At 50.7% G+C, this 15509-nt stretch overlaps 1 protein-coding gene and 1 long non-coding RNA gene across 7 annotated transcripts in view; one reads left to right on the top strand and one right to left on the bottom strand.

Moving 5' to 3' along the window:
- The window catches only part of ERAP1 (endoplasmic reticulum aminopeptidase 1), a 42598-nt gene extending 35821 nt beyond the window's left edge, over positions 1-6777 (bottom strand). Inside the window, exons 1-3 of one of the 4 annotated variants that reach the window (XM_077863763.1) lie at positions 6659-6777; positions 4709-4766; positions 312-344 (exon numbers count right to left, since the gene is read on the bottom strand). The gene's annotated coding sequence lies outside the window, so the exon portion shown is untranslated. Of the gene's footprint in view, positions 1-311; positions 345-4708; positions 4767-4840; positions 5061-6658 lie in introns of those variants that run through there. The other 3 variants (XM_077863772.1, XM_077863750.1, XM_077863755.1) reach the window with 3 other exon arrangements.
- LOC144292923 (uncharacterized) overlaps positions 6545-15509 on the top strand; it is a 35901-nt gene continuing 26936 nt past the window's right edge. The window contains exons 1-4 of one of the 3 annotated variants that reach the window (XR_013360333.1): positions 6545-6968; positions 7496-7609; positions 8656-8766; positions 10777-12067. This is a non-coding gene — a long non-coding RNA (uncharacterized LOC144292923). Of the gene's footprint in view, positions 6969-7495; positions 7610-7937; positions 8263-8655; positions 8767-10776; positions 12068-15509 lie in introns of those variants that run through there. The other 2 variants (XR_013360331.1, XR_013360332.1) reach the window with 2 other exon arrangements.

The following is a 15509-nucleotide window of genomic DNA, read 5'->3' as shown; positions in this document are numbered from 1 at the left end:
ACCCCCCCAAAAAAAAATTGAGTCACTGAAATATTATATGGAGATGGCATAATTTCACAATAAGGGAAGGGAGAAGAAATGTGTGGGAAATATCAGAAAGGGAGACAGAACGTAAAGACTGCTAACTCTGGGAAACGAACTAGGGGTGGTAGAAGGGGAGGAGGGCGAGGGGTGGGAGTGAATGGGTGACGGGCACTGGGTGTTATTCTGTATGTTAGTAAATTGAACACCAATAAAAAATAAATTAAAAAAAAAAAACAATATATCTACCAGGATAGAGATACAAACTTTCAAAAGTTCTAGGTCTTTACCTGAAAGGAGTATTACCTTCCCTATATTGATTCCTAGAAGAAAGAAGTGAATGGTCAGCAACAGTCTTCACACCTATAAAAAAGTACCAGTTGACTTTCCAAGTTTAAATGAACTCTATCAGTCAGGGTTCTTGGTCGAAAGAAATAGAACAAGGTCCCTAAGTAAGCCATCAAAAGGGTCACAGAGGTGTCAGGAGGATTGGGAAACAGGCCAAGAGACAGCCAGCCAGAAGCATATCAGAGAAATGGAGCAGTGACCATCCCCCCCACCCCAAATCCACACTGGACCTTGGAGGAAGCTGCCCTGCTGCCTGAGATCAGATGCAGGACCCTGCTGCAGCCACTGCCAATGGGAGGTCTCTAACTGCCCCTGCAACTTGGCAGTACTTCTTTCAGCTGAGATAAGGTAACCACACTACCAGTCAGGGGGGTGGGAAAAGCAAGGATCTGGACTTCACAGCTTCTGCAGGACAAGTCTGGATCCCCACCAAGTGTACGAGGTAAAGAATCCCCACATATAGGAGACATGGGAAGGAAACACAGCTGCTGAGCAGCAAGGGGACAGGGAGGCAAGTATCCATTAACAGTAACCCTTAATAACAGCAGTGTCTTTGTCAAATGTCACGCCAAAGGTTCATCTAACACGTATTTAGCCAGGAATGACTTAAAGTGTTTATGGTGATTTCCTCACCAATAGTTTGTGACAAACCTAACAGTCTCCTGGATCCTCTCTGACAATCATCCAACAAATCTACGTTGAATGCCCGCTCCACACAAGGCCGTGTGCGCAGCACGGGGTGGGATATAACAATACACAAGACACAAATCCCACAGCTTTCAAAATCCTGCAAGACAGAAAACACTCATGCACAAATGATAGAATGCAACAGAGCCAAGGGTGGAGCGTCTTCGGAATAATCATAAAAGGTAGTGCTGGGGCAGAAGGGAGAGCGTGCCACGGGCTGCACGGCGACTCGGGGATGCCTTCGTGCAAGACCAGCATCGAAGCACAGTTTGGAAGGATGGGTTGGATTTAGAAATGAAGGGAGGCCACTGAAGCCACTGCAGGTGGAGCAAACCAGGGCAGGAGTGAAAGCGCAAAGGGACAAAGTAGAGGGCTGGCTGGGCAATCAATCCATCCGGATGGGGAATGATTATTCACAGGGCGAGGAGGAGAGGGACTCCAAGGGGATGCTCAAAGCACGCTGGGAGTCCTGCTGCAGACTCTATCTTGGTCTTTATTGACGAGGCCTTAGGACACAAGAGGAAGGTGAATTACAAGAGAGTTGGCAACCATGGCTGAGAGCACTGCCAATGGGAGGTCTCTAACTGCCCCTGCAACTTGGCAGTACCTCGCCAAGCTGTGAAGTCCAGATTCTACGCACGTTTCCCTCTTAGTCAAAGAACCTCTCTAAGGGGGTATTTGCTGGGACTCGTCTGCTAGTGAGCCCAGGTAATTGGTCCTAATTCCCTCAAGCTCTTTGGGCTCCTGAACATACAGAGCAGATGAGAAAGTGGTGGGACGACGGTGCGGTACATGGGGCTCCACCTCTAGGTCAGTGGTTCTCTACTCCGGCTGCATATGAACATCAGCGGGGAAGGAGAAGCTTTTAAAATGACCAATGAAAAAATAAAAATAAATAAATAAATAAATAAAAATGACCAATGCCTGGGTCTCTATCTAGAACAATTAAACTGAAATCTATGGTGATGAGGTCAGGGCACCAGAATTTTAAAAAATCTTCCTAGAGATTCTATTGGAGAGCCAAGCAGAGAACCTCCTGGATAATCCTTGCGAAGGCCTGGTCTTACCGTCTTCAACCCTATGTGGGGCTCTCTCCAACCCCTCTCTCTCCATCCTGCTCCCCTGCCAAAAACACAGCCAGAGGGGCCTACACCCTGCTTCCCCACAGAGCAGACCTGCAGGCACATAGACTACCAACACAGGCAGGAAGCACCGAAGCACCATAACCTCAGTTCAAAAGGTACCACCCAAGGGGGACGCCTGGGTGGCTCAGCAGTGGAGCGTCTGCTTGGCTCAGGGTGTGATCCTGGGGTCCAGGGATCAAGTCCCACATCGAGTCCCGCATCGAGCTCCCTGCATGGAGCCTGCTTCTCCCTCTGCCTGTGTCTCTGTCTCTCATGAATAAATAAATAAAATCTATTAAAAAAAAAAAAAGGTACCACCCAGATGCAAGAAGAGAGAATCAAAGGGTCAAACCTATTCCAAGCGTGAACAGGGAAAACTGGTTTTTTTGTTTATGTGTTTCTTGGGTTTTGGTATGTGGGTAGGAACCAACGAAAGGATGTTTCCAGCCACGGAGAACTGAAGCAACGTGAAGGAGAAGAATAAAGTTTTAAACACCAAAATAGTAAAAGGTTCCCACTTTTACTCCCTCAGCAGATTTCTAGCACAGGGCCAACACGATGGATCTCCCTTGAAGTTGGGACATGAGAAATAAAGGGAACTTGAGTGATGTTATGACGTTTCCTTTTTGAATTTCTGATGGCAGGAGCTTTGTGAGTGCAATGAAGGCGGCAGGTTCAGGCCTGGGAGGGCCTCAGATGGCCCCAAGTATTCCCGAAAGTCCAGGAGGAAATCTAAAAATCCCATCTGGTTCTGAGCAGGCAGCAAGGCCTACAGGCCCCTAAAGGAGTTGGCAGTGCACCTCCCGGCCAAGGCTTTACAAGGTTGAGTCCATAAGGAGATGGAGTCAAAGAGAACACGACTGTGTCTCAAAAGAGATGTAATGCCAGGAAACCACTACGGAACATGCAGTGTAGATGGCATAAATATCTAAACCATAGTTATGTTAATAATAATCCATATTACACTTATAGTCAGAAAAGAAAAACTGGCTTTGAGTTCTTGCTCTGGCACCTACTGTGTGACCTGGGACAGGTTATTTAATCCCTGTTGCGTTCTTTTCATGTGTAATTTGAGAAAATAATAATACCTCTCTCACAGCATTGTTGTAAAGACGGAGTTAAAATCTTTGCAACCATCCATCCCACCAATATTTACCAAAATCTTTGCAACCATCCATCCCACCAATATTTACCAAAATCTTTGCAATCATCCATCCCACCAATATTTACCAAAATCTTTGCAATCATCCATCCCACCAATATTTACCGAAATCTTTACAATCATCCATCCCACCAATATTTACCAAAATCTTTGCAATCATCCACTCCACCAATATTTACTCTTATGTGCCAAGGATTTTGCTGGACACCAGCAATATAAGACATCACAGATCCTTGACCTCAAACTGCTTACAGAGCTGGGGGCAGGGGGAATTTTAACCATGACTAGGGCTCTGGGGGAAAAAAAACAACAACAACACAACAAACTGCAAGAAAAAAACAGGGCAAGGGGATCAACCCTGGGGGTTCTCTGAGAGTACTTTAGCTGAGATTTAAAGGACGAAATCAAACTACCTAAGAGACAGAAAGAGAGTTTTCCAGACCGAGGGAAGAGCAAGCATGTTTGTAGGCTCAGGGGCAGTAGAGTCCTGGTTACGAAAGGCCAGTGACCCTAAAGCAGAACATGCTGCAGAGATGCACGTGGAGCCGCAGATGGGACCAGACCCCACACAGCCTGGAGGCGCGGGAAGGCTTCTGACTCCCAGCCGAGGCACAACGAGAAGCCACTGGGTTTTGAGCTAGAAGGTCTCAGGATCCAGGTCACACTTTAAGAAGCCATGTGGATCAAGAAAGGAGCAGGAGGGATGGCTCAGAAACCAGTCAGAGAAGTGGTCTAGACAAACTAAGCTGGTGGCTTGTACTCTAGTGGTGTCACCAGAGAGAGCGAGGGAGGGGAGAGACAGAGAGAGGGAGGGACTCAACATCTCCATTTGGGGTGGACTGCAAGGGGGGGGGGGGGTGGTGACAGAAAGAACACATCAGGATGGCTGCCAGGCTTCTGGAATGAACATCTGGGTAGTCACGGGTGCCATTTACTGAGACGGAGAAGACCAGAGGTGGGACGGGGTTTTAAAAGGGAGGAGAGGTCGACCAAGGATTCATTTTTGAAATATGTTTGTGAGGTCTGTGCGGTATGCACGGAAAAACACCCGCAGGCAGGTGAACACACAGGCTCAGAGCCCAGAGAGAAAGGTTTTCAAGGACCTGCCACGCACCTGCCTTCGGCCTCTGATCTCACTAAATAAAGCATCTTTCCCGGTCAAGGTTGTGGTAACGGACCCTGACTTCCCTGCGCCGCCAGCAAGAGTTCAGGGCACTTTAGGAAACTTGACGGAGGCTGCTGCCTCTGCGGATTAGGACTTTTCCCACCCACGGGGAAGGCAGGGGCAACTGACCCTGGGTTAGCTCACCCTTCCCTTTATGGGAACCCTACTCAATGGGAAATCTACCACCGAAAGGTAACCGACCTTCTTCCAAAATGTCCCGAACGATGACATCATCAAGCGTTGCAGTAGCTTGTCACCGCTGGTAAACAGACAAAAACGTTGAATTCACTCAAATGGTCTTTAACCAACTGGAATTCTTTCATTTAGACCGACCTGCACATGGGCTCTGGGATCAGCACAATTCCCAATCCTTGGGGAAAGAGAACACCACTGGCCTGTATGTCTTTTTTTTTTTTTTTTCAGTTTTTGTTCTTGTTTCTAGCTGACCACATCCTGAGTTGAGGGAGCAAACACTGGACTCAGCAGAGAGCTCCGCCTTTCTGAACGTGGCCCTACAGAGAACCTCCAGGGACACTAAGGAAGCGTCCAGGCCTCTCCCTCCGAGAAGTCACCCTGCAGGGCCACCCCCCACCCCCACCCCCACCCCCACCCCGGCGGGCAAGGCGCCGGCCCCGCAGGGACTGGAAGTTGCTCAACCGGAGAACCTGCTTGGGGTAAGACCCCAAGGGGAGCGGAGCGGACGGGGGAGGCGCTGGGAACCAGGACGCAGAGGCAAGGAGAGGGCGGTCGGGGCGCCTTCTGCCTCCCGTCCCTCAGCACCGTCCAGCTCAGCCCGGCACCTGCTTTCTCCCGCAACCATCCCGCCCAAGGCACCCCCACCCCCACCCGCGGCACCCCCCCAGCCCACATCTGGCGCTGCGCGGAGGCCGGGGGTGGGGCCAGAGGGAGGAGGGGGCCGAGGGGGGAGCGGGGGGGGGCGGCTGGGGAGGGACGGGGGGGGGGGTCCGAGGAGGGAGCGGTGGGGCGGCCGGGGGAGGAGCCGGGGGAGGAGCCGGGGGGGGGGGGCTGGGGTGGAGCGGGAGGGGCTGGGGAGGTGGGGGGGCCTGCGGAGGGGTAGAGGGGGGAGGGGGGGGCGGCTGGGGAGGGACGGGGCGGGGGGTGCCGAGGAAGGAGCGGTGGGGCGGCCCGTGGAGGAGCCGGGGGGCGCTGGGGTGGACTGGGAGGGGGCTGGGAGGTGGGGGGGGACCTGGGGAGGAGCCGGGGGGAGCCGAGGGGGGCCTGGGGAGGGGTCGGGGGAGGAGCCGGGGGTGGGCTGGGGTGGAGCGGGAGGGGCTGGGGAGGTGGGGGGGCCTGGGGAGGGGTTCGGGGGAGGAGCCGGGGGGGGGCCTGGGGTGAAGCGGAGGGGGGCCTGCGGAGGGGTCGGGGGAGGAGCCGGGGGGGGCTGGGGAGGTGGGGGGGGCCTGGGGAGGAGCCAGGGAAGCCGAGGGGGGTGCCTGCGGAGGAGTGGGGAGGAGCCGGGGGGCCTAGGGTGGAGCGGAGGGCGGGCCTGGGGAGGTGGAGGGGGCCTGGGGAGGAGCCGGGGGAGCCGAGGGGAGGGCCTGAGGAGGGGTCGGGGGAGGAGCCGGGGTGGGGGGCTGGGGAGGTGGAGGGGCCTGGGGAGGAGCCGGGGGAGCCAAGGGGGGGCCTCAGGGGGGGTTGGGGGAGGAGCCGGGGGGGGGGGCTGGGGAGGTGGGGGGGCCTGGGGAGGAGCCGGAGGGGCCGAGGGTGGGGCTTGGGGGACCAGGGGGGTAGCCGGAGGGCGGGAGAGGAAGCCGGGGTGGGGGGGAAACCAGCGGCGAGGCGCTCGGAGGGGGCCGCTCCCGCCTGCCGGGAAGAGGCGCGCTGACCCTGCGCCCCCGCGCCCCCGCCCCCCGGCCGCCCCCCGCGTCCCTGCGGACTCGGGCCCAGGTCCCACGGCCCCTCCAGCCCCCCAGGCCCCCCCCAGCCCCCCAGGCCCCCCCCAGCCCCCCAGGCCCGCCCAGCCCAGCCCTCCGCGCCTCGCTCGCCTCCGCCGCGCGCCCCGGCTCCCCGGCCGCCCCCGCGGGCACCAGCAGGTGGCCGGCGCCGAGCCCCTCTCGAGCCCCTCTCGAGCCCCGCAGCGCGGCCGGGGGTCGGGGGGCCGGCGGGGCCCCGGGGTCGCACCCGCCGTACCTGGGGGCCCGCCGCTGCCCCGCTGGCCCTCGCGCCGCCGCGCCCGCCTCCCCGACCCGGGAACAGAAAGCGAAAGCGGAGAGGGCGCCCCGGAGGAGGCGGAGCTGGCAGGGCGCCCCGACCGACCCCCGCCGGGACAGCCCCGGAGGCGCGGAGCCCCGCAGGTGGCCCGGGCGGGACCGAGGTCGCGGCGCCCCCGCTCGGCGCTGGGCAGGCTCGGCCTCCGCCAGGCCCGGAACCCGGACCACGGGGCGAAGCGCTCAAGCCTCGGGGTTTCGGGGACACGCCTCCGGCAGGAGGGGGATTACAGGTAGCCCCCCCCGGGACTGCCCCCACGGCCCAGGGGCACTCGGGCCGCGAACATTTGCTGCTTTCCACATTAAAACGGCTGCTCTGGGGGCCCCTGGGTGGCCCCGGGGTTGAGCGCCTGCCTTAGGCTCAGGGGGTGACCGCGGGGTCCCGGGATCGAGTCCCACGTTGGGCTCCCCGCATGGAGCCCGCTTCTCCCTCTGCCTGTGTCTCTGCCCCCCCCCCCCCCCGTCTCTCGGGAATAAATAAAATCTAAAATAAATAATTAAAACGCCTCCTTTGGGATCCCTGGGTGGCGCAGCGGTTTGGCGCCTGCCTTTGGCCCAGGGCGCGATCCTGGAGACCCGGGATCGAGTCCCACGTCGGGCTCCCGGTGCATGGAGCCTGCTTCTCCCTCTGCCTGTGTCTCTGCCTCTCTCTCTCTCTGTGACTATCATAAATAAATAAAATTAAAAAAAATAAAAAATAAAAAATAAAACGCCTCCTTTGCTTTCTCACATCAAATGACCATTTCTACGCTCCCCTTAGAACGTTGAGACTGGATGAAACGTCCAGAAGAGCCCAGCTTTGAACAACTGAGGGTAAATGAAGTAACAGGACAGGAAACCTCAAGCTTTCATATTGACCAAATGCTACAAGTTGGTGAGTGGGACCAACCCGTCTGGGACCTTTTCCCTACTGTCCTCAGCCTTTCCCCTCTCATTTCTTTCCTAACCTCCTTCCCTTTGGTTCCAAGACGCTGGTACCGTATTTCTCAACCATTGTTTCTCAATTTTATGTTCCTTTTGAAAAATAACAAAATGTATTTTGTTCTGGGGAATCTCTCCAGTCAAGGGTATTTTGTAATATAGAATTAGCATTCCGTCCCCAGCCCCTAACAGGGTGAGATCTAGGTAAGCGTTTTCATTCTATTCCAATAAGAAATGGGCTTTGGGATTAGGTGATTGTTTTTCATTTGCGATTGTGGCAGGGGCTCAGCAGGTAGCTGCAGCCTCCAAGGCCTCCACATGTCTGCGAGTGATCCAGTCTGCTCCGATGAGAACTTCTTGTCCTGTAAACTCATGCATGCTTTGTGGATCTGGAGGGGCGGATGGAAGATCTCCAACCCAGGCACACTGCTTAATAGCAGGTGTCCCCTAAGAAGCTGACAAACTATGTTGCGGGGACTGTGATCACTCTCCGATTCACCTGTTCACTGAAAGCGATAAATAATGCCAACAACCCCACGTCGTGTTCAGTATGCATGTAATTAAAAAGATGGAAAAGAAAAATAAAACCACCAAGATGACCAGTGACGTTTTAAAGACTCATTTCTATGTCGTATCAGTGAAGGTTCGATCACAGAGAACAGAATCCATTCAAGCTGTTTAATTAAAAAAGGATTTATTGCAGGCTTTTACGTGACTTACATAATCATCGGGAAGGTTTAAAGAACACACGCTAGGGGGAGCTTCCAAAAACAAAATTCCAAGGCCCTAATGTAGAACTTGGCCACCATTGAAACTAGTTCTCTTGCCACAAACTCGGAAGCCATCTGCTAAATTGGGCAACTGCTAGCACAGGTGCTGGCTTCAGAACCGTGTCATGATGTTAGCGTCCAGCAAAATGAGTATCTCAAGCTGGGTTTCTCTCCCTACTTAAAACCCAGTTTCAAATTCAACTCTTTTACCGGTGCTTTTGTTTGGCAGAGCCTAATGCACACCCAGAACCTAGGAGCGAGGAGATCTAGGGGATGGATTTGCTTTCCAGACTCTCCAGCGGAGTGAGGAATTCTGAAACGAGGTTGGAAGATGTGCTGAGTAAGCCAATCACAATGTTCACCGTAAATATTAAGCTGTATTGAAACTGGGCAAATAGAAAAGAAAAACCATCGTAAGGAGATCTCAAGTAATTTGGAATGTCTTTATGGATTAAAAAAAATGGGATATTGATTGTAAATCTAACTTATGAGAGGCATGGGGCACTTGGGAGTGTGATGAATATTTTTACCTCTGTGACTTAAACACATTACTAAGCATCAAGTTATGGTTTATTATGTTTGAGTGTCTCTAGGGGCTTTTCTCCCACCTTTTGTCTGTTCAGCAGGTGTGCTTCCCCTCCTCATAAACGCATAGCCACATGCCTCAATCTCAGTCTAGGCTGCACTCAGCAACCCCTTTCTCTGGCCACAGTGATTGGTACCAGTGACACACAGGCTGGCTGGGTCTGAGAACCCAGAAGGGGGCCTGCGGACCAGCCAAGACCATCCTTGACTTCATGCAGGATAGAAACAAACCAGAAGTCAAGGGGAAGTGAGAGCAGAGTTTACTGAAAATCTAGACAGAGTAGAGATACAGACAACATCTGGGAAACTCGGAAAGGAGACTGAGTCTCATCTTTGCTTGGGGTCTGGGGGTTTTATTGAGAATTGTGGTCTGGTCTCAGGCAGCCAGGAACTGATCAAAACAAGGACCAGTAGGGCAGCCTGGGTGGCTCAGGGGTTTAGCACCGCCCTCAGCCCAGGGCGTGATCCTGGAGACCCCAGGATCGAATCCCACATTGAGCTCCCTGCATGGAGCTTGCTTCTCCCTTTGCCTGTGCCTCTGCTTTTCTCCCCCTCCCTCTCTCTCTCTCTCATGAATAAATAAATAAAATCTTTAAAAAAAAAAAAAAAAAAAAGGACCAGTGCTCAAGCATGGTCCCTAAGTCACTCCTGCCCTAGAGCCCAGGGTCCTGGCGCCAACGTGTCTGGAGAACATACAGGATGACCTCAACTGGTCACTCCGTAGATATTCTCTTTTGTGCTGGAAGACTCAAAAAAAAAAAAAAATCATTAATTCCTTGACCTTTACACGGGGAGGACGTACCTTAACTGTACAGTAAGGCATGTGTAAAAGTGGGGGTGCAGGTCCTAGCAAGGAGAGAAGCAGGAAAAGGAGCAAAAAAATGCAGTTCTTCCTGGAGTCAAGCTTCCAGGAAGCTTCAGCTTCCCTGTCTCCAAGGATTGGCACAGGACAAAAGCCAGGCCAGTCAGTGGCCTTGCCCAGCATTATACTGGCTGGTGCTGGCAGGGAAGCCTCTTTTTTTTAATTCCTCTTTGTGGCCTTAGAGTTAGCGTCCAAATTCCCACTGTGGGGCAGGGCCTAAGAACATGAAACCCACACCAAAAAGGAGAAAAAAAGAAATAAGAGGCAGAGTTTAAGAGCTCCCTTGTTGGGCAGCCCGGGTGACTTAGCGGTTTACCACTGCCTTCAGCCCAGGGTGTGATCCTGGAGCCCTGGGATCAAGTCCCACGTCAGGCTCCCAGCATGGAGCCTGCTTGTCTCTCTGCCTCTCTCTCTCTTTCTCTCTGTGTCCCTCATGAATAAATAAAAAATCTAAAAAAAAAAAAAAAAAAGAGCTCCCTTTGTTGTGCAAATGTTCTGATTTCACCCTCAGGCTTGAAGCTGGCTCCTCTGGAAGGCTACTTCTTCCAGGCCCCCCAGCATCCTTCCAATAAACCATCCCTCTTGGATTAAGACTGATTGAATTGGCTATCAACTGCATGCAATTTTAAGAGAGAGAACAAATCACAGTCTCAATTTTATAACCCACTAGCTCTATGAGTCACTTGATAGAAGATAATGTCCTTCGTGTCCCATGGGAAACGTGGGATTTTTTTTTTTTTCCGCCCTTAGCTTCCCATACATTGTTTGAAGTTGACTGACCTAAATTTCAAGGAAGCCTAAACCTGAACTGCATTTCTGATCAACCAACTGGATTGAAGTCATTTTGATAATGTCACTCAATTTCAGATAAGCAGCCCCTAAGAACAACTGCATTTTTGACAGGCTCCTTGATAAAGCTGCCGCAGCACAATCGCCGATGTCTTCACTCTACACTTGTCTGCTGTGTAGTCTGGAGAGCCCCAGAAATTTCCCTGGCAGTGGGAAGCAGCCAAAAGAAGAGTACTGTGACAACAGGAAGGGGTCAGGCTTTGTAAGGGGTCAGGCTTTGTAAGTGTGTGTGTGAGAGAGAGAGACAGAGACAGAGAGAGACAGAGGGAAAAAGTTGAATCAAAATCTTTTCCTACCACTAACATTCAGGTGTATTTCTTTTACTTGCCTTGAAGTTAGTTTCTTCAAAGCTCAGTTAATACTCTAAGTTTGAAAGGCAAAAACCCTGCCCCAGAATCTGTCTTTTCAGGCATTGCAAGACCAGATCAGATCATCAGATCAGCATTTAGAAATATGGCACATGAAAAACAAACAAACAAACAAACAAAAAGGAAATATGGCACATGAAATAATCACTCTCAAAGATGGTTTAAATCAGGGATGAGTTCTGAGGATTGACATCCATCTTTCAAAACACTGCGTGCCTTCTGTGTGCACAGTATTCTGATATTGTGTGAATGATACCGTTGCCTTCCAGGACATCATCAAAAAAGTGAGCATGTAATAGATTTTCATCAGCCATGGATTTAATATTCAGTTTTGACTATGGGGGGGACTTGATATCTAGAATTTGAATAGTTGGTAATTTCCCTGGAGCATGAATTAGAATTACAATGAACTGATGTGAGAGAAGGAGCCAAGGGGCCCTTGAGTGGACCAGCCCCACACAGAATCCCCACCCCAATCCAATCCTGTTGTAATAAAAAAATCTAAAAACAAAAAAAGAAAATTGAGGCTGCATTTCTAAAATTTCACTCAGGAGCTTGAAGTGCTCCCAAAATTTTAAAATGTATTTTACAAGAGAAAATATGTACTCAAGTGTATTTAAAATTGCAGTCCTGCAAAAGCCTTGCAAAAATCTGCTCTACAGATTTCTCTGTCGGCAGATCTAGAAGAAAAGCAGGCCTAGGCCTCTGATCACATGTACCCAGCAGAAACATGAGGTGAAGAAAGGGGCAGAAGGATTCCTTACCTATGACCAGGTACTGGTGGTCATGTCGTACACCTAGATAAGTACCAAAGCCAAAGCAAGAAAAAGCTAAATCTAGGAGTTCTGTGAAAACTAGGAGATGAAACGTATAGTTCAGAGGGGAGAAGACAAAGCAGTAGGAAATCTGAAACTGGTAAAAGCACGAGGAGCCAAAGAGAGCACATCTCAGTAATAAAAATTGGTATATTTTGAGCATTTCCTATGTGGCGAGTACTGTGCCAAACACTCTATGTGAAGTGGGTCATTTAATCCTCAACAATACTCTAGGGTATGTTCCATTATTATTTCCAGAAAACAAACAAACAAACAAAACCCCAGAGACTCTGTAAGTTAAGTAACTGCTGGGATATATAGGTAGGAAGTGACTGAGCCAGATTAGTGGTGGAACCAGGATGAATCTAGAGATGAAGAGCTCCTTCTTTTCAAATCTCTCATAGTGAAGGTTTACCTGTGTGCCGTTTTGGTTTAAAAGGGTTCAGTGAGGGCTAAGAGCTTGACATCAATCTAGTCACCGGAGCTATAAGCCATCATCATCTAGGACCTTTGTTCCTTTACCCCTCAACTTTACCAGGGTTTATCAATATTACTTCCAAAGGGTGTCTTGAATCTTTCTCTTCCTCTTCATTCCTATTGCCTCCAGTCATCTCTTAACTAGTACTTTGACTTCTAACTTCCTCTTTTATTTTTTTTTAAGATTTTATTTATTTATTCATGAGAGACACAGGGAGAGAGAGGCAGAGACACAGGCAGAAGGAGAAGCAGGCCCCATGCAAGGAGCCTGACGTGGGACTCGATCCCGGGTCTCCAGGATCAGGCCCTGGGCCAAAGGCAGCGCTAAACTGCTGAGCCACCCGGGCTGCCCAACTTCCTCTTCTTCAATCTGGTTTCTATACTGGCATCTGTCCAAGCTACCATCCTAGGGGCACCTGGGCGGTACAGTCAGTTAAACATCTGGCTCTTGGTTTTGGATCAAGTCATGATCTCAAGGTCATGAGATGAAGCCTGAGTTGGGGCTCTGCACTCAATGGGTAGTCTGCTTGAGGATTCTTCTCTCTCTCCCTTCCCCTACTCTCTCTCTCTGTCTCCCTCAAATAAATAAAAATCTTTAAAAGAGGAAAAAAAGGGGGGAGGGGGCCGGAATCCCTGGGTAGCTCAATGGTTTGGTGCCTGCCTTTGGCCCAGGGTATAATCCTGGAGTCCCAGGATTGAGTCCTGCATTGGGCTCCCTGCATGGAGCCCACTTCTCCCTCTCTCTCTGCCTGTGTCTCTGCCTCTCTCTCTCTCTGTGTCTCTCATAAATAAATAAATAAAATATTTAAAAGAGAAAAAAAAGAGGGGAGAGGGTGTAGGGAGCGGGGGTGGGAGGAAGGTTTAGGGAAGCAGAATCAAAACCATTGTCCAGCAAAAGCATGGGCTCAGAAACCTAAATAAGGTCCAGGGAAGGTATTATTCCAACTAGTGCCAAACAGAAATCCAAAAACTGGGCCCCAAGAAGGAGACTACAGCTAGATGCAGCCAGAGAGACAAATTGAGAAAGTGTGTGAATAGAAGGTAATGATTTCTCATGTAGGCCTTTAGATTTGCCTGTGGGTAGAGACAGGTGCTCTCGAGAACAAGGCATCACGCTGTACGATGCTATGTAACAAATTTGTTGCTGGAAACAACACACATTTACCGCCTCACAGTTTCTGTAGGTCTGGTTTACAGACATAGCCTGTTTGGGTCCCCTACTGAGGGTCTCACCGGGCAATTAAGATGTCATCCAAGGGGCACTTGGGTGGCTCATCAGTTAAGCATCTCACTCTTGATTTCGGCAAAGGGTATGATCTCGGGGTTTTGGGATTGAGCCCCATGTTGGGCTCTGAGCTCTGCTTGGCATTCTCTCTCTGCCCCTCCCCAAACCACCCCCCTTTAAAAAAAAAGATGTCATCCAGGACTGTGGTTTCATCTAAGGCTTGACTAAGGAAGGATCCACTTCCAAGTTCATTCAGGGTATTGGTGGAATTCAGTTCCAAATAGTTTATAGGACTGAGTTTGTCGGTTTCTTGGAGCTGTTGACTAAAGTCTACCCTCTCATCTCCCAGAGACCACCTGCAGTTCTTTACTATGTAGGGTCCTCCAGCGTGGCCATCAGCCTTCTTAAGGCCAGCAAGGGAGGGAGTAACTCAATCACGCTGAGATTTACAACCTTAAGTAACACAATCACATAATCATATACATCCCATCACTTTTGCTGTATTAGTTAGAAGCAAGTGGCAGGTCTTGCCCATACTTTTGGGTAGGGAATCACATAGGAAGGCAGGTATCAAGGGTCACCTTAGGAGATTATCCATCACAGGTCCCAAAAAATGTTGACACCACTTCCTACCTTACCACTCCCCCAATGTCCACTCGCATCACCCTAATCCTGGGCCACACTATTTCTTGCCTAGATACTACAGCAGCCTTCCATTTTTCCTCAATTCTGCGCTTGCCTCCTTATAACGCATTCCACGCAGCAGGCAAAGTTGTCCCCTTCAAATGGACAAGAATCTTAGTGTCTCACTCAAGTGTGCACAATTTAACACATTTAAAAAAAAAATTTTAAATTAACAAATTCTGGGCAGCCCGGGTGGCTCAGCGGTTTAGTGCCACCTTCAGCCCAGGGTGTGAACCTGGAGACCCAGGATCGAGTCCCCCATTGGGTTCCCTGCATGGAGCCTGCTTCTCCCTCTGCCTGTGTCTCTGCCTCTGTGTGTGTGTATGTGTGTGTGTATGTGTCATGAATAAATAAATAAAATCTTAAAAAAAATTAACAAATTCTACCCTAAGATTCTATCCCACAAGATGGTTGGGATATCCAGTCTCACTTATTTTTGGCTTCACTTCACCGTTCCCCCAGGGCACAACCATGGTCCCAAGGTCTTAAGCGCTGCCAAAATATCCCAGGGTCTTAAGCAGCCTGGTCTTAGGTTCCTACTGGTTACCATGGAGATACTCTCTCGGCTCCAAGTTCAGGGGATCTGCTGCCTGCAAGCCTTGCTGGTTCAGACACAGCTTTGGCCCTAGGCTTCACCCTTCCTAAATGCAGCATGTGCCCAGCCTCTCTGAGATCTTGGGGCCCCCTCAGTAACATTGTTACCTAGGGGTATACTTGCTCCTTCTATCTTTGGGATGTATATACCTTCACCTTTTGACCTAGGATGGGAATTTAAAAATTCTTCTTGCAGGGCACCTGGGTGGCTCAGCTGGTTAAGCATCTACCTTTGGCTCAGGTCAGGATCCCAGAGTCCTTGGATCAAACCCCACGTTGGGCTCCCTGCTCAGGGGGGGAGCCTACTTCTCCCTCTCCCTCTGCCTGCCACTCCTCCTGCTTATGCTCGCTCTGTCAAATAAATAAATAAGGTCCTAAAAAAAAAAATAAAAATTCCTCTTGCCATTTACCCTTGCCTCCACCCCCATTGAGTCACTAAAATATTCAGCGCTTAGCACAGTCAGATGTTGCTTTCAAGCAAGTTCTGCTTTATGGCACACCAATGACCCTAAAAGAGGGAAATTAAAAACTCAGTTACCTGCTTGAGATGGAGGATTCAACAACATGGGGAGGAAAACACACAAATTAATATGTTAATTTTCTTTTACTTTCTTCCTTCAGTAA

Source organism: Canis aureus, chromosome 2 (assembly GCF_053574225.1).
Source record: "Canis aureus isolate CA01 chromosome 2, VMU_Caureus_v.1.0, whole genome shotgun sequence".
Lineage (NCBI taxonomy): Eukaryota > Metazoa > Chordata > Mammalia > Carnivora > Canidae > Canis > Canis aureus.
Note: the sequence above shows the minus strand (reverse complement) of the source record. Positions and strands in the feature narration are given on the sequence as shown.